At 47.3% G+C, this 18,777-nt stretch overlaps 1 protein-coding gene across 1 annotated transcript in view; it reads right to left on the bottom strand.

Annotated features, from left to right (window-relative positions):
* LOC147620506 (importin beta-like SAD2) overlaps positions 1 to 18,777 on the bottom strand; it is a 161,355-nt gene that overhangs the window by 22,116 nt on the left and 120,462 nt on the right. The gene's annotated exons all lie outside the window — the stretch shown is intronic.

Genomic DNA, 18,777 nt, shown 5'->3' with positions numbered 1-18,777 from the left:
TTTTCCTTTATCCTTATTTTGGGCTAAATTGGCTTGGTTCCCTGTAGGAAGTGAAGGCTTTGCTCCTTTAGCTTCAATCTTTTCCACATAAGTCTTTTGACCTCCTTTATTAGATGGTGGAGGAATGGCAGCTGGAGGAGGCGGATGAAGGATTGAGGGACACTCCGAAGCTAGATGCCCGAACTTGTGACAAGAGAAACAAGCCCCGGCAAAAATGCCCCATTTCAAAGTGAAATATTTCTTTCCCAAATTAACACCCTCAATCTCAACTGCAATAGAAGAGGGGGTTGGTCTATCAGTATCCCATAAAATGCAAAAACGATTTTTGTTACCTGTGGGACGAGGGGGACAAATCACTTGTCCCAAAGTCATCGCTAAGCCTGGAAGCTCTGTTCTCATATAATCTGGGAAATCAACAACTTCAACCCATACAGGGCAGTGATGTTTGATGAGATTCTGATAATCCTTGTTAGGAGACCAGGGCATGACGTGCACCATTTGACGACCAAAAAATAAAGGGGACATTTCCAGCATCTTTTGTTTTGTCAGTACATCCAAGAGATGAACTTCATAAAATCCTCTGGAGGCAAAATAGACTCCTTCTACATAGCATCCACCTAGGAGAGAATTCACCCATTGTCCCACATCATTAGCCGAGGGTATTTTACCTGGAAAAAAGATGATGACTGCAGTTTGAGAGAGCTTCTTCAGAGGATGCACAAGAGAAGGTAACTTCATCTTGTAAGTGAGTTCCGGAGCAGGTAGTGTCCATTCTCTTCTACTTTGTTGAAAATCCTCATTCAACATGTCAAACACATAAGAAGCATCTTCAGATGAAGGAGCTATGGGGGGCAGAGATTCCCTTGATTGTCTTTTAGGTTCAGGAGAAAGAGCTCTCTTGACATAATACTTGCTTGATTCTGCCATCGAGACCAATCGATTCAGCAGGAAGACACAGATCAGGAAAAAAGGGGGAACAGCACTATTGGAATGCAATCTTACAAGGAGAGGAAAAACGTAGAGCTAAAGCGACTTATACAGAAGGGGAAAAACAGAGAGTTGAAGCGACTTATACAGAAGGGGAAAAATAGACCTGTAGCGAGTCACAGCACATACGCACACACACACTCACTCCTATACACGCACTCAGGTCGAAGGAGAGATGAAAAAGGCGATGAGGAAAAAGAGCATCAGGGTAGCCTCAGAAGGTCGCGTAGATTGCTGCAGGGCTGACACAGTATTGGCTACAGGGCCGATACAGTCCTGGGACAATCGCCTCACCACATGTGCTCTCACACGAGCAGGTGAATAGGATGAGGGGGCAGACGTGCAGGTCGACAGAGCAAGGGAACAAGTCGAGAACAGTCGAGCAGGTGTTCGGCGGCCTTCTCTCTCATCAACACACACACACACACACACACACACATAAGAGCATGCATTCATACAAAGGTCTGCGTATTGAGTTTCTGTCAAAGCTCCGGAGATGCAGGGCAGATTCAGCCATAATGAAGCCTAGCACTAAGGATCATAACAAATAGATAGAATTATTACAACAACAAGGTAGTTGATAAGGCATATGCACCACTAAAGATCGAAAGAATTAACACAATATCAACTCGCTGCAACTTGGATGAAAACTTCACAATGTGAGATTTGCATGTCCGCTAATACAGCATAAAGATATAACTAGATGAATCCAGGAACATGGCCCAAATTCACCTTATAAGAAAGTGCAATTTATACACTAAAAGGGGGGAGACAATCCATCCGAAGGCCATGTCGGTCAAACCAACTCACTACCCGTGACTACCAGGACCTGCTCTGTCCCTCTTGTGCAAGCTGCATGGAGAACTCAAGTGCTGACCACCATCCAATGTGTACACATGATGTATGTAGGTGATGCTCTGAAAAAGTGCATCTATGGCCAAGGGGGAGACTCCAAACTCAGCTAGGATAATCTCATGCAGCAAAGATGGCTTACTCCGGATCGCATGTGCCAGGCATGAGCCTGTCCCACCCAAATATGTACATGAAAGATGCGATCTCCTCATTGTATAGCCAATACAATGTAGGAGAGAGCGGGCACCCTGTCTGACCCCGATAATGCTAATGATGGTCCTGACAGCCCTCCTTGCGCCTGGACCCTGCCACTCACAGCCTCATATAGGGCCATCACTATCCATGTCCTATCTGATGGAAATTGGAGCGCATGTAGGCAATCTAGGAATCTGGATCAGGGGACGAAACAACAGTATAACTTTTTGCTTCCGTGTCATCGCCTCCTCAATAGTGTCTCCGAAGATAAATATATACTCCAGAGTAGAGTAGTTCCACATGAAGCCTGCCTAGTCGGTGGCTCTCTAGCCCTGTCTCTCTACTAAGAAACTGATCTCGGCATCCAGTACTGCCCCATATATCTTGGCCATTGTATGGTCTATCATGATGTTCCTGTAGTTGTTGGAGTCATGGGGTCTCCTGCTATATGGAGAGGAAAATGGTGTTCGTGGTCCAGGAGGGCGAGAAGCCTTTACACAAGGCACTATGTCATGGTATGTCTTAGTCTCCACTTGATTCTCAATAAATGGGTTCCGCAGGGACCGCCTCCCACCCCTTCACTACACTTTGGACTTCCCTTTTCTCCAGCTCTCTCGTGAGAGCCACACCAACCGGGTTATCCGGTTAGATATTCTCAGCCTCTACACCCACTACACATGGATCACACCTTTGGAGCTCCCAACGAAGATACACTTCTACAGAGATCAATTCCTCACACTCACTGCGGATGGATTCATTCAGCAGCCGAGCTACTTCATTGTTCACAGGTCCCGGGTTATCCGGTTACATCTTCTCAGCCTCTACACCCCCACTGCACATGATCACACCTTTGGAGCTCCGAACGAAAATGCATTTCTACAGAGATCACTTCCTCACAATCATTGTGCATGGATTCATCCATGCTACTTGAGTGTTCACATGTCCCATGCCATGCGGATTGCGATTGGCCAGATATGGGTTTCATCCCACCACCTCAGAGTGGAGACAAGTAGAGCTGAGCGTGTCTTCAGAGCCAGGGAGCTCATATGGAGACCCAAGGAGGAGAGGATCTGCTGATTATGCCACACAGAGGTTGAGACAGAGGAGCATTATAGATGTTTCTACCCAGTATACTATGAGATCCGTGGGAGGTTTCAAAATCTGTTTGGTGAGGGATTTGGTCCACTCTCCAAGATTATTTGCTTGAGCTCCACAGACATAGTGACACTTTTTTGAGAGAGCTTCACCCCCAACCGCCCCGACCCCTCCCTACTACCTAGCTAGCCAACCATCACTGGCTTCTTCCAAACCCAAGAGGTGGAGGAGACCCTTACAGTGGACCCATCTCGGGCTGATCTAGACCCACCCCGCTCCAGAGTAGTTACCTTGGACCGAACCTCCACATTCTAGCACGCCCGACGCCCCCGACCCTCCAGGCATCGGACACGATCCCCTCATCAGCTCCATATCCAAGACATGCTCCACTGCCATCAAGGTACCTTTTCATGTGACGGAGCTGAGGGAGACCTCTCGGCCATACTCATTAGACCCATGCTTGATATTTTGGAGAGTGGTATACCATATATTGGGGGCCGATGCTCCTCTCATGTTCCATGTTCCTGGTATTCCATGATGAGATTCCATGGATCACCCCAATGAGATAGCTTTGTTTTGTTTATATTTTATTTTCCGTTCCATGATGAGATATGCCATGGACATTATTGTATCACTTAGGTCCCATAGGCTCGTTGGGTCTTTAGTAGACGCTTAATATATTTTTCTTTTTCTTTCTTTCTCTGAAAGCATAATTGCATGTGCATAGAAAGCATACATATGCACTTAATGTTGGGTATTTCGGAGTCTCTGTGTGTGTATTAATCGTGTACGCTACCCCTGTTTGTGTCTGTGTGTAACATCTTCACTTATACAAATCTTTGCTATCTACCAGATTCGAAGCTGCATGCCACCTATCTTGCCACACAGCTCTAACTGGTAACTTCTTGGGTGTGGCGCACAGGTGGGTGTCACAAACCACTTATGACTATTAATGTAATCAAACACTTAAACCATGGCCACGGCCTTAACATATATCCATCAACCCTTTGCATAAAACATAAAAGCTGGACAAAACATCCACAGTGCTGAAAATGGAGCTTGTACATGTGACACTGCACTAGGGCCACAATGGGCCAACCCCCCTCCCTCGCGGGCAATTTTATTACCAAGGAGTATTTCTTCTGTACAAGCTTTGAGGGCTCACCAAAATTTGGGTTCTTGCTGCAAGATTATCCACATACAAACCATAACATGGCCCAGCACGAGGCAATCATAGAATTCAGCCGGTACACTGAGTGTAGAAATGCCGAGCCAACAATATAATCCATATACCTCCATGTAGGTACTAATTCTTCCCCAAACACCACGGGTCTTCATGCAATAGAGGCTAGAGCTGATATGGCAGGTACAACTCTCCATTCAACCGGTACAACAATAACATGGACTAGTACAACAAGTACAGAATATGAAACAATAGGTACAACCCTCCTCTATCAATACAACAAGTACATGATGGTACAACTAGTATAGCTCTCCATTCAGCCAATACAGCAAACATGGGCTCGTACAGTAGATACCATAGTTGCATGAAACGGCAACGACAATGGCAAAGGTGGACTCAACCAATGAGGAGTTTGAAGAATGGGTTGATAAACTGGATCTTTACTTTAAGCTTAGCCCTCGTTGACAAGAATGTGGGCAATCAACATGGTAAGAGGCTATGTGCAGCAAGAGAGCCTCTCTAAACGAAGAGAGAGGTCTCCAATTTATAAATTTGGGGCTCCCACGAGTGAAAATGGAAAGAGAAGGCTATGATGACAAGTAGAGAGTGACACAAGAGCTGAAGTGCCAAGTGCGAGGCCACTTGTCTCACTTTGATCCATTGTCTTGCCACATGTCCCAATTTAAGAGATGGTTCCCCCCGTAAACTTCATCTCTAAAAATATCTCAATGCATAGATATTCTGTCTAAGGTACTTTGGCAACTCTTGGTATTTGCTCAATTCTAGACGTAATGACACAATCGGAGTCGGGCCCAAAATAGCAACTCTTCTAAATTTTAGGAGTGTGATCCTTTGTATCCTAGGATTATCCCTGACCCAAATAAATGGGCGAGAAAAAACAGTCCCATAAGTTGAGATACCATAATCATGTCTCTCTGAAGACGTTAATAAAAGTTTTTTCTTTTCTTTCTTTTTGCCCATACTCCAAGTTGAATCCAACTCCAAGGAGAATTTACCTTCCCCAATCCCGAGTGTCACGTCAAACGCATGCTACTCTCCACTGGCTTCCATGCTTACACCTGCGAAGACTAGGCCGAGAAATAGAAGACCGAGAGACTATGCACACGGATGTAGAATGTCCACTGGTGGATTTAAGTGTAGACATTAAGTCGCCAGCATACCAAATTTCAATCTACTAACACTTGGTGTAGACATAGTCCCTTGCCAACAAGGTGTCAGTCCACATGATCCTTGGTGTAGACAACCATGCGTCATGTCCACTCTACCACTTGCACTCCGTGTTGGTACTCTGACTACACACCTTGGATGAGAGGTGGGATGTAGAATGTTGGTAGTGTCATCAACACCTTTGAGGTTGGTTGTGGGGGCCAACTGTTGCCCTCCCTTTCTCTCCCCATGTGCAGAGTTTCTGGGTTGTGGGGCTCCAGGGATGGAAATGGTCCATCGATCCTTCTCCTCTTGAGGTCAGAGGCATCTTATCCTTGCATGTATGGCTTTGGGAGAGCCGCCGTCTGGTTCATGTCTGAGAGAGTGGCAGGGACACGATCCGGCATTCCCCCCCCCCCCCCTCCTTTGCTTTCTTTGATTACACTGCTTGGGTAGACAGATTTTATTGTAGGCCATTGATGGTACCCTTGCAGCCTAGCCACATTCCTAAGGTGTGCCTTCCCTCCTTCATGGAGGACTTATGGGGAAACAGCTATGGAGTAGCTTCCAGCCACAAAAGATGACACTTACTGGCCCCTAGGAGCTGTTATTTGGATGGATTATTCTTTTTGGCATCCCTTTATTTGGGATGCATTGGAATTGTGGAACTCACGGGCTTGTCTCGTGGATCGAGGATTTCTCTTTGGAATTCTATTGGTGGCCAAAATGCCTATAACTATGTATAGGAGAAATGTTTATGGAGCACCAAGATAACTATGCTTGTAAGTGATTCTCATCTTATGTTTCACACTTGACCCCACCTCTCATCCAAGGTGTGTAGTCAGAGTACCAACACGGAGTGCAAGTGGTAGAGTGGACATGACGCATGGTTGTATACACCAAGGGTCATGTGGACTAACACCTTGTTGGCAAGGGACTATGTCTACACCAAGTGTTAGTAGATTGGAATTTGGTATGCTGGGGACTTGATGTCTACACCTAGATCCAGTGGTGGGGGAAAACCATAAACCACCAATGGCACACCTGTACGCCTGAAGGATGCCATCCAAGGAGCCTACGAATCCTCTGGAGGGAGGAGCTAGTCCAAGAGAATGGTTGTGTCAATATCAAGGATCATGGTGGGGGGTCTTCTCATGCCGCGAAGGTGAGCTCACTGTGTCTGCTCTCTCGCAAAAGTGACGGAAACCTCGCCAAGTGCCCAAAGTCTGGGCTGGCCCCCACTAACACAACCCCACGAGAAATGAGACCGTACCAACAAGTTAGTAAGTAGGGATGTGAAAGTAGCAGTTCAAGTGAGTGGGGTTGTCAGTCCTGCTGCTCCTATGTGGTTTCGTGTACCTGAATGAAGGCTGGACTGAACCTAAATCAAGGCTCAACAGAGTAGTTGCCACGTGCAAAAGAGGCCCACAGCAGATCGATCCTCAAAACATGGCCTCAGAGAAGAGCCTCAGAGAAGATCCATCCGATGCTCAGTGTCCGAGGCTCCCCACATGTGGCAAGCCACGAAGAGATAAGGCTAATCAAGAAATCCTTCCAGAGCTCATCGCCTGGCTGGAGACCATGCATAATCAACTTGCCCAAGAGGGCTCCCCTCTGTACTCTTGGATCAACACCCTCCCGGCGGCTCGCGACTGATGAGCATGCACCTTTGCTCGTGCAAGGCATCCATCACTACCTGACCACGGAAAGTTCTAGATCGATCTCTCAATTTGTCCAATGCAAGATCAATGAAAAGCCCAACAAAAGGTAATGTACCACATCGTGGCCAACAGAACCTAGTTGACCACCACCACCCTCCTACGAGTGAGAGTCTGGTTGTACTCCATTAACAGAGCTTCCTCCAGAGACTCAGCAGGAGAGGGGTGATCTACTCCTATGTGGAAATATCAAAGCCCACCTAGCAACCCAGATAACGTATTGCTGCACCTAATGAAATTCATCGGAACTCATCAACCAGACGCCAAGTTGGACCAGGTGGTGCTATTGACCCAGAAACCACACGACTTGTGCCAATTGATATGCGCCCCAGAGGCCACGCAAAACTCCTCTACTACTGCCACAAAATGACTACCCTCCAATTTTGTCAAGTATGCAGCAGTGTCATCGCCAACAAACTCTGCATCTAGAAGCTCATCCATGGTGCAAATGGGAAGACGCAACCCCTAAAGGCCTGAAGGAAGGAGCTCATGACCTCTCCCACGAAAAGAAACAAGAAGGGGGCCAACAAGCATCCCTGGCGTGCCGAGCGGAAGATGGCAAAGCGCTCGCTGCATGGCACTGAAGTAAGAACCTAGCTGTGAGCTACAAGAAGAAGGCGGATATACCCCCCCCCCCCCCCCCCCCCCCCCCCCCCAACAGGCAGTGAAGCCCAGATGAAGCACAGTCCCCTCCAAGAAGGCCCAATCCACCCTACCGTAGGCCTTCTCAAAGTCTAGAATCTCTCAAAGGAACGCCAATGAGTGGTGGCAGTCTACTGGGTAGCAAGGAAAGCTAGGGCTCGGCAAGGCCAGAGGTGGAGGTGGTGGCAGGAGCAGATATGGAGAAGTAGGAAGGGGAGCCTTCGCAGAAAACTACTGCTGAGGAAGAGGGTCATGTGGCACGGCTTCCTCGCGCGGAAGGAAGGGGGGGGGGGGTGGGAGAGATGGACCTGGGGTGGGCCCGAGGGAGAAACTAAATGCGAGGAAGTCAGATGGAGCAGGGTCCAAGCAAGATCATCCAGAGGATCTGAGAGTAAAGGCTCATAATGGTTCTCAGTAGGACTCGTTTCCTTGGGCTACAGGCCCCCCTCATTGGCTTGGCACGCCTTGCGCTCTCATTGACGACAACGCCACCACTGCTGGCACTGGTGCTCGCAATGCCGCTGCCTCTATCTCTAACCATGGGCTGTAAGGGGTGTCCTCCTCCATCCGGATGGAGGAACTAAATCCGAGGAAGTTGGATAGAGCGGGGTCCAAGGAAGATCATTGGGAGGATCTAAGAGTAAAGGCTCATAATGGTTCTCAGTGGGACCCGTTTCCTCGGGCTACATGCCCCCCTCATTGGCTCGGCACGCCTTGCGCTCTCGTTGACAACGCCGCTGCCACTGCTGGCACTGGTGCTCGCAGTGCCGCTGCCTCTATCTCTAACCATGGGCTGCAAGGAGTATCCTCCTCCATCGGCTAGAACAAGGGGAAGGAAGGTTGGAATCCAACAGACTACGTGGTCCGTCGTGGAGGGAGCTATGCAATGGCGGCGCACTTGTCGCTAGCAAGGATCAAGCAGGGCTCCCCGGGGTCTGCTACCGCCTGCTGGGAAGGGGGATGGCTGGTGGTAGCTTGGAATTGCATTGGCCGAGAAGGCCATAATACTCCACACGTTGAGAGCAGTGATCCAAGCAGGGAATAGCCATCTCTCAGGGGAAGGAATATCGTGAGGTCACGAGAATGCAAAGCCTTGGAAGGCCTACAGCTCAGGCGACACCATCACCTTCATAGGAAATGCTTACAAAATCCTCTCCAAAGCCTGATATCAGCCTACGCCTGCAGCCTCATCTCCCCAACCTGATTCATGGCACCCAAACCCGCTTCATCCAAGATAGGAGCATCTTGGATAATAGCTTCACCTTTTGGGAGGCGACAGCTTCAACCAGGCTTCCTAGGGAGGACATGGCAGTTCTACTTCTGGACTTTGAGAAGGCCTATGACAGAGTCGATTGGGCTTTCTTGGAGGGAACCATACTTAGGATGGGTTTTCTGGCGAAATGGATCAGAGGTATCTCCGCCCTTTATTAGGCAGCGCATAGCCAAGTCCTCATCGAGGGGGTCAAGGGGGACAGGCTTCTGATTTCCAGATCAGTCAGACAAGGATGCCCCCTTTCCTCTTCCTCTTGGTAGTTGAGGCGATGAGTAGTTTTCTCTCCACACAAGAGACACTCCAGGGTCTACGTCTCCCCATCAAATCCCAAGAGGAGCTACTCAACTCGGAGTTCTTCGATGACACAGCAGCCTACCTCTCAGGAGAGGAGGGGAATCTTCAAAGATTTGCCCTCGCCATCGAGACTTTCTGCCTAGCCTCTGGAGCTCAGATCAACTAACACAAGTCGTGTGGTTTTTGGGTGGGACCTTCACCAACCCCAGCTTGACACCCACTTGAGTCATTCCAATAGATCCCCAAAGGCTTGAGCACTGCATTTGAGGATAGATTTGTAGCCAGTTTGACGACAAGTTGGGAGAGACGACTCCAACTGTTGATCTGAAACCGCCTCTTCAAGATGCTCAGCGGCCACCCTTTGGGCATGCGTTCTCACATAACTTGAGACCCCCTCAGCTTGGACCCTGCCCAATCATTGGGCGAGTGGATTAGTTTCAAGCGGCTTCCCCAGGAGGCTCGGGACAGGCGGCGCACTGAGATCTCAGGCAGAGATTGGCTGACCCCCTTACAGGATACCTCCCCTCCCCAGTTGCTGGGAGCTTTCAGCCACCGAGACATCCCTCTAGCGGTTCTAGGATCAGGCAGAGGTCCAACAATCACTTTCTCAGTTAGATGCCATGAGTGTCTAACCCTCTCCCGAGCAGAGGACTTTAGTGTTAGCTCATTGCAGAGGGTCCACATCATCGTCTTCTATAATCACTGTTGGCACATCGACCTTCTCCATCGCAAGTAGCCTGAGACAGGTCCTAGAGACTTTGGCCAAGGCACAATCGACCCTTGATGCGGATTCAATGGGACCCCGGTGAGTGGGAGTGGGCAGACCTTTTTAGCCCTCAGAGCCCCACCATCCCCTTTTTCCATTACTCCACAAGGCTCGGCCAACAGATACACAAGCATGAGATTGACGGTACCCCCGCTTCAGCACATCACCGGTCCTCCCAAGGCATCTCACCTAGCTTCCTCAAATACTATTGGAAGCGATTGTGGGGACAGCTTCCATCCTCGAAAGGTCACTATGTTCCTCTGGAAGGTGGCTCACAGGAGTTTAGCAGTTGGCACGTGACTGGCCATTGGTGGTCATCTAGCAGTGCATGAGATGCAGCCACCCACAGAAGTCGCATCGACATTGCCTTTGAGACTCCCCCAAAGCGCAGCAGATATGGCCGAGGAATCTTTGACTATTCACCACCTCTTGAATTGCCTGCCACATCATCACCTGGGGGCAGTCGCCTGGGTGACAGAGTCAAGGCCTGCCCTCCACTATGAGAAGACAGCAGGCCCTCAGGCTCATACATTGCATGATAAGGTCTATCCCCACCCCCGACTCTCAAGTAGAGGCCTGGTCTCCTCGCACTTGTTGTCAAAGATGGGAGATCATCAGGAGCATAGCAGCATGGCACATTCGGCGGACATGATGCAACGAGACCATTAAGGGCACCCTCAACCCCCCCTAAGATTCCCCCGGTCGGGGTTGAGCACAATCTTGGCAAACACTTAAGCTATTAACATAATTAAACAATTTTAAATGGCGCAACACAATAGAGTAAGAAGCTGAATTTTATTTTTGCACACTGCACTAGGGCCGGAAAGGGCCGACCCCCCTTGTAATAGATTTTATTATCAAGGAAAACTGTTACAAGCCTCACGGGCATTCACATGCCAAACTGTTCAAGTGCATCCATGATCATGAAAACAGCATTGCAAACAAATTTGTCGTAGACGATGGAATCCATAGCTTCACTTGAGAGTAGCTTCGTTCCTTGATTCCTTGAAGCTTGTCAAACGCAGCTATGCTCCACTGGCATCCATACACATACACATGTGTGTGCCAGGACCGAGACATAGGAGACCATATTGACAAAGCATTCGAATCTCAAATTGAAAATTGCTTGCAAAATGCTCTTACCAAGTATTGGACGATCAATGTCGAGCTCCACCTCCGTGCGGACGAACTACAGCTTGAATGTGACCGTTTTCCACTTCCGGCTGAAATTAGGGTTTCTGATTTTTAGGGTTTTAAGCAGGTTATATGAGTCCAAAATTGGGCATTTTGGGCTCTTTAGATGCCTATGAGTAAGGGGCACAGCTTGGTATGGTTTCCTCCAAAATTAGGGTTTCTGCAGAATTAGGGTTTCTGAAAATTAGGGTTTCAGCAGAATTTGGGGGCGGTAGAATGGTTAGGAGACTCCATATTCATTTAGAAAAGAGAGATAGAGTGAAAAGGTGAGCAACTGGAGGCTTAACTGTGAAGGGAAGAATCCTCAAGCTTTCCATTGGAGCTGGGAGCAAGAGGGAATGAAAATCAGCACTCTCACCAAGCAAAAAGTTGGAGAGAATAACAAAAATAGGCTCTCTTGAAGGGGGGCGCCTATTTCTAGAGAGAGAGTGTAGAGAGAGGTAATTTTCAAAATGAGTAATAGCATGGTGGCAGGTCCTCATACTGCCACCCAGTCCATAACCATCCCTTTTCCACACAAATTTAGTGGGAAGGGTGCCTGGACACTCGCCTAGCCGACCGGAAGGGAATTCTAGTCTATTCTTACTTATAGTTTGTCCGCCCGAGCTTTAATGAAGTGTGGACGCCCAATCTCACTTATAACTTGGGCGGACACACTTATTAAAGTGTGGACCTGCAAAACAAAGAATACATTGCTTTAACTCATAAAAGAGTAAAGTGGTGTACTTACCACCTGTCTACAGCCCACAAACGAGGTCAGAATACAGTTTCACTCGCACGGTCCACAAGACGGCGTCCCCTACATGTGAACTACACAAACAAATCTTGCATGCAATCAAATAGTTCATGCAAAGACAGGATTTTTTAACTTGCAAACATGTTATGCAAGGATGCATTGAACAGTCTCCCTATTCATTTAGCTTGTAGTCCGTGGTACCACACTCTAGATTTGGGCGCAGATACACAATCCCAATCCATATATCCAGCCTACTGGCTCTCGGTGTAGACATAAGTCCCCAACCATAAGATGCCAGTCCATCCTACAGAACTCGTCCATAGGCCTGAAGCGCAGAGAATGCCCAAATAGTGACATCCTCCCCTGCTTCTAAACAGTTGACCGCAACTGAAATGCTTCCAAATATGCTTGGAGGAGCTCACTTCCATTAATACCTCCCAAAATTTGGAGACGTAAGAGGTAATGGACTGCCCTTCTTTTTGCTCCAACCTGTCCCACTTCCTGCATATATCCTGAGTAAAATTTGGAGGCAAAAATTGATCATAAAACTTTTGTTTGAATTCAGCCCATGTAGAAATGGTATTGCCGGAAAGCTTCTCGGCCAACCACCAATGAGCAGCAGTGCCTTTCATGTACATGCCCACATGTCTGAGTTTTGATGATTCTGAAAATTCTCCCTCATGAAAAGCAATTTCAAATTGGGAGATAAAAGATAGAGCTTTGGTAGAATCATATTCTCCATGAAAATACTCAAACTTAACTGTTTTGTCACCTGCAGTAAACTCTTTAGTCTTCTTCTTCTTATGTTGATGCGTTTCCTCTTCATCTCTCTCGATTGGTTGCTTATTTGCTTCATTAGTAGGAACATATCGCTCAATTCCATTATGAGGAGGGGCTGATTTATGAGTCGGTTCCTTGAGAAGGCTTTCATGAGCTTTAATAGATGACCTGTGGGGAGGAGAAACATGTGCGGTAGAGGCATGATGAGAGGTAGCAGACGCCTCTTCTCTTTCCTGTCGCACAATAGATTTAAGCTTTGATGTTTCAGCTGCATGTTGATTCATAAGAGGAGGCTTTTTAAACCTAAGCCCTCCTTCCTTTCGAGTAGCTACATCACCTTGTCCCATGAGGTAAGAGACAGCCATATCTCTTGGTTGAACCCCCAATTCCATGGCAACATTTTCCAATGCATCATTCACAAAAGGAGAATGCTTTGACACACGAGATACATGCCTTGACTGTGAGTCTTCATGCATATCCTTGAGTTGTTTTTGCATCATACATAATTGCCTTTTGAGGTCTGCAATTTCAGCCTGCATAGCATCATGTGCATCACTCTGTATAGCCTTCTCCTTACCACGGGATGGCTGTCCCATATATACATGAGTTGCATTTCCTTCCCTTCTAACATAAGATGGCTGTCCGGCATGTGCAATACCATCATGTGACCCAAGAAAAACATTTTCAGCAGTATATTGTTCATGCATTTGAGTATCATCATGCACATTGTCTCCTCTTGGCTTCACATATGTACTCTTCCTTGGATTTACATCCCGTGAAGTACCTGTTTGGCTCGCCATAATGCTTAAGAATGCTAACAGCTAGTGTAAGCTAGATTAGGACCGCCTTCCACACAGAAAGGAGGAAGATCCTAGGCTCTGATACCAATGAGATTCCCCCGGTCGGGATTGAGCACAATCTTGGCAAACACTTAAGCTATTAACATAATTAAACAATTTTAAATGGCGCAACACAATAGAGTAAGAAGCTGAATTTTATTTTTGCACACTGCACTAGGGCCGGAAAGGGCCGACCCCCCTTGTAATAGATTTTATTATCAAGGAAAACTGTTACAAGCCTCACGGGCATTCACATGCCAAACTGTTCAAGTGCATCCATGATCATGAAAACAGCATTGCAAACAAATTTGTCGTAGACGATGGAATCCATAGCTTCACTTGAGAGTAGCTTCGTTCCTTGATTCCTTGAAGCTTGTCAAACGCAGCTATGCTCCACTGGCATCCATACACATACACATGTGTGTGCCAGGACCGAGACATAGGAGACCATATTGACAAAGCATTCGAATCTCAAATTGAAAATTGCTTGCAAAATGCTCTTACCAAGTATTGGACGATCAATGTCGAGCTCCACCTCCGTGCGGACGAACTACAGCTTGAATGTGACCGTTTTCCACTTCCGGCTGAAATTAGGGTTTCTGATTTTTAGGGTTTTAAGCAGGTTATATGAGTCCAAAATTGGGCATTTTGGGCTCTTTAGATGCCTATGAGTAAGGGGCACAGCTTGGTATGGTTTCCTCCAAAATTAGGGTTTCTGCAGAATTAGGGTTTCTGAAAATTAGGGTTTCAGCAGAATTTGGGGGCGGTAGAATGGTTAGGAGACTCCATATTCATTTAGAAAAGAGAGATAGAGTGAAAAGGTGAGCAACTGGAGGCTTAACTGTGAAGGGAAGAATCCTCAAGCTTTCCATTGGAGCTGGGAGCAAGAGGGAATGAAAATCAGCACTCTCACCAAGCAAAAAGTTAGAGAGAATAACAAAAATAGGCTCTCTTGAAGGGGGGCGCCTATTTCTAGAGAGAGAGTGTAGAGAGAGGTAATTTTCAAAATGAGTAATAGCATGGTGGCAGGTCCTCATACTGCCACCCAGTCCATAACCATCCCTTTTCCACACAAATTTAGTGGGAAGGGTGCCTGGACACTCGCCTAGCCGACCGGAAGGGAATTCTAGTCTATTCTTACTTAATAGTTTGTCCGCCCGAGCTTTAATGAAGTGTGGACGCCCAATCTCACTTATAACTTGGGCGGACACACTTATTAAAGTGTGGACCTGCAAAACAAAGAATACATTGCTTTAACTCATAAAAGAGTAAAGTGGTGTACTTACCACCTGTCTACAGCCCACAAACGAGGTCAGAATACAGTTTCACTCGCACGGTTCACAAGACGGCGTCCCCTACATGTGAACTACACAAACAAATCTTGCATGCAATCAAATAGTTCATGCAAAGACAGGATTTTTTAACTTGCAAACATGTTATGCAAGGATGCATTGAACAGTCTCCCTATTCATTTAGCTTGTAGTCCGTGGTACCACACTCTGGATTTGGGCGCAGATACACAATCCCAACCCATATATCCAGCCTACTGGCTCTCGGTGTAGACATAAGTCCCCAACCATAAGATGCCAGTCCATCCTACAGAACTCGTCCATAGGCCTGAAGCGCAGAGAATGCCCAAATAGTGACACCCCCACCCCCCCAAACCTAGCGAAGTCCATCCCTACCGTATGGATGGATATTATTCATACCCTCCACGACCAATGGGAGAAGTTACAAGGAGGTTTCGACCACATACGAAAACGTCGAGATGCCTTTTTATGCATATGGCAGCAGGCTCCCTTCCTCTTGGACAATGCTGGAGACCCCACTTGGCACTACAGGCCACCAGTTTGGCTCCCCCCCCCCCCCCCCCTCCCTCTCTCTCTCTCTCTCTCTCTCTCTCTCTCTCTCTCTCTCTCTCTCTCTTCTCTCTCTCTCTCTCTCTCTCTCTCTCACACACACACACACACACACACGAGCAGAGATTACCATACTTGACTCAGTTGGACACTAGGAGGACACGGATACAGCCGACACACGAGCTTGGTACGAAGATGGCTTTCTATAGAGATCATCTTCTCCAGCTCACGGAGGATGGGTTTGTGATTAGACCCAGCTACATGGATACTCACCTTTCTCATGGGGTACGGTGTGCTATTGGTCAGATGCGCACATCCTCACACCAGCTAGAGATTGAGACTGGCAGATTCAGAGGAGTACCAGCTGAGGCCTGGATTTGTCAGTTGTGCCAGATGGAGCCAGAGACAGAGTTACATTACATATGTCACTGTCCAGTATATTATGAGATACGAGGCCGTTTTCACTGCCTGTTCAGAGAGGGTTTCGGACCACTTTCTAGAGTCACGAGATACCAAGATCAGAGATGCCTCGGATTATACTTGCTGGGGCTGCGTAGACATAGAGAGGGTCTCTTGAGAGGGAGGGGATCAGAGAGGGAGAGACACCTACAGAGGCAGATAACAGACTTCTTTTGACCAGAGATTGAGCACTCAGGCTAGCAGGCATTGCAGCTAGCCCCAGAGTATAGCTGCACTAAAGGTGATTGATCGGGCTATAGAGCTGGGGTGGTACAGGCGCCCCAAGATGAGAGGCCCATCTCAACACCAGCGGAGACTACAACAGAGGATCAAGACCATACTAGTACGGCACGGGAGACGTCCAGTCAGAGTACTCACCATGGAGGACATTGAGGATATCCGCCATCGACCGATGAGAGACATCTTTGGATAGTGATGTATATGATGCTTACCTTTGTTGCTGGAGTTTTCCTTCCCAAATGTTATCCATTAGGAGCTCCTAGTACCTTACTTTTCCCCATAGTTGTTGTTTCAGTTTCAGTTAGTTGTTTAGTTGTTTTAGCTTTTCTTACATAGACATTGTATCAGATCCACCAATTGTTGTAACCTTTTTGGTCTCATAGATCATTTTGGCCTTTTGAAGACGTTAATATATCATTTCATTTCATTTCATTTCTCTCTCTCTCTCTCTCTCTCTCTCTCTCTCTCTCTCTCTCTCTCTCTCTCTCTCTCTCTCTCTCTCTCTCTCTCTCTCTCTCTCTCTCTCTCTCTCTCTCTCTCTCGGAGACGGTGCCTACACCGGAGGATTCAGAGCATCATTGTGAGGCATCGGGCTCGTCCGACCAGGCATCTCACTATGGCAAATATCTAGGCCATCCGGCAAAGACTCGAGCTCCTAGGATGATTACAACTCCAGCCATATACTGTTGTACTCACTGTCACTTTTGTACTCCCCCATATTCATGTATTCATGTATCCATGTACTCATGTACCCCATTTTGACTAGTAGCATTAGCTTCCCACTCTCCCTAGTTGTTGCTTCCAGATGCTCCCTACTGATGTGTTGTAGGGCTAAATACTAACCTTCAATTCTTTCTTTTCTTTTCCAGACAGTGTATCAGATGTCACATGGTTGTAACTTTGGTCTCATAGGTCACTTTGGCGTTTTGAAGACGTTAGTATAACATTTCATTTCTCTCTTTCTTGTATGAGGCTCTGAGAGAGGCCAGCCATGGAGGGGACTATCCTCCCTTGTGTTTTGTCCTCTTTTAGAGGTTCTGTGTTTGTTTTTCAGCCTTCTGGGTGGTTTTTTTTTTCCGAAGGTACAGGAAATTTTAGAAACACACACACCCAGCCGGGATGAGGACTCGCTGGTTTTTTCATATAACCAGATAATATAAGGGGGGAAAAAACCCTACCACCCCCACCGAGGGGCTCGACTCAGGAGAGAAGCCCTGAAGCCAACACAGGAAGAAAACTTGCGCCTCCCCCAAACAAGAAACGTGCTCCGTGAAAGGACACTCTCGGCAAGAGAAATTGTGTCGAACTCTAGCCTAGTGTAACCTTCGCCCATGAACTATATGTCGATTATAGCCTTGGTCCCCTACCAAGGTTGCCTACAGGAGGTCATGAAACTGCCCTCGCGCTGGACGGCTCTTGACAAACTTTGAGATAAGCGTGTGGTCCTACAACTCATTGACGGAGGAGGCGAGGAGCTCAAAATTCCACATCAGATAAGAAGCACTGATGGACTGCATCGCTCAGGGATGACGAAGCAACTGCCACCATGGTGTCCTCCCGAGAGGAAAGGACCGAATGTGGCTTAGTATTGCCGAGAAAATACAACCCTCAAACTATTGCACAAAGAAAAAGGAAGGACGGTGAGGGATGAACCCCCTTTGCAATGGAGGAAGGTGGGTCAGGCAGTGTAAGTGGCCTCCCAGACCTGACTAACCAAGATCTCCTAAACACAGTCCACAAAAAGACTAGAAAAAACCAACTAAGGGGGTGCGAAATTTATCTAAGCAAGAAAACCAAGTAACCTATGTTGTAAAGGATAGGTGACTTTAGTAAGAGCTTTTAGGCTCTTAGATGTGGTACACACCTAGGAGTTTTTTGCTCCCCAAGTCGAGTCCTCCTCTGCCGTATCTTTCCACTTAATTTTAAACTTTGTGATCAACTTATTTCTAAGTTGCCTTTCCCTAAAATCAATCACCGTTTCCGATTCATGTGGAACATAGGACAAGTCCTCAACCTCAACAAGCTCCTAACGAGTGACAATGCTATCCTCAACTCCTAGCATCTCTTTCAGTCTACTGACATGAAAGACTGGATGAACTTTCACATTCTTGAGGCAGTTCTAGCTTATATATATATACCTAGATAAATCTAGGAACGTGCCGAAATTCACCTTTTAGGAACGTGCATGTTATATACTCATGGTAGACAACCCACAAGACTATATAACTATCAACTCCATTATGCATAGTATGGACTAGATACTACGACATCCCCACTAACGTCATTAGTGCCCAATAGTGGGTGTAGAACTCTGTATCAAGATATGCTTTCACACACGCACTCCACACACACACACACACACACAAGAGCATATAGGCTACCTCTCTCATCTTAAATCCATCACAGGTAGGGAAGGAGAGTGTACAGCAGAGTTGGAGCAGAGCAGAGCGAGAGCCAAGGTCGTGTCGGCAAAGAGGCGGGGGCAGCACGAAGTGATG

Source organism: Cibotium barometz, chromosome 31 (assembly GCF_041138505.1).
Source record: "Cibotium barometz isolate CiBa-2024 chromosome 31, ASM4113850v1, whole genome shotgun sequence".
NCBI lineage: Eukaryota > Viridiplantae > Streptophyta > Polypodiopsida > Cyatheales > Cibotiaceae > Cibotium > Cibotium barometz.
The sequence above is the reverse complement of the archived record's forward strand: the minus strand, read 5'-3'. Positions and strand labels throughout refer to the sequence as shown.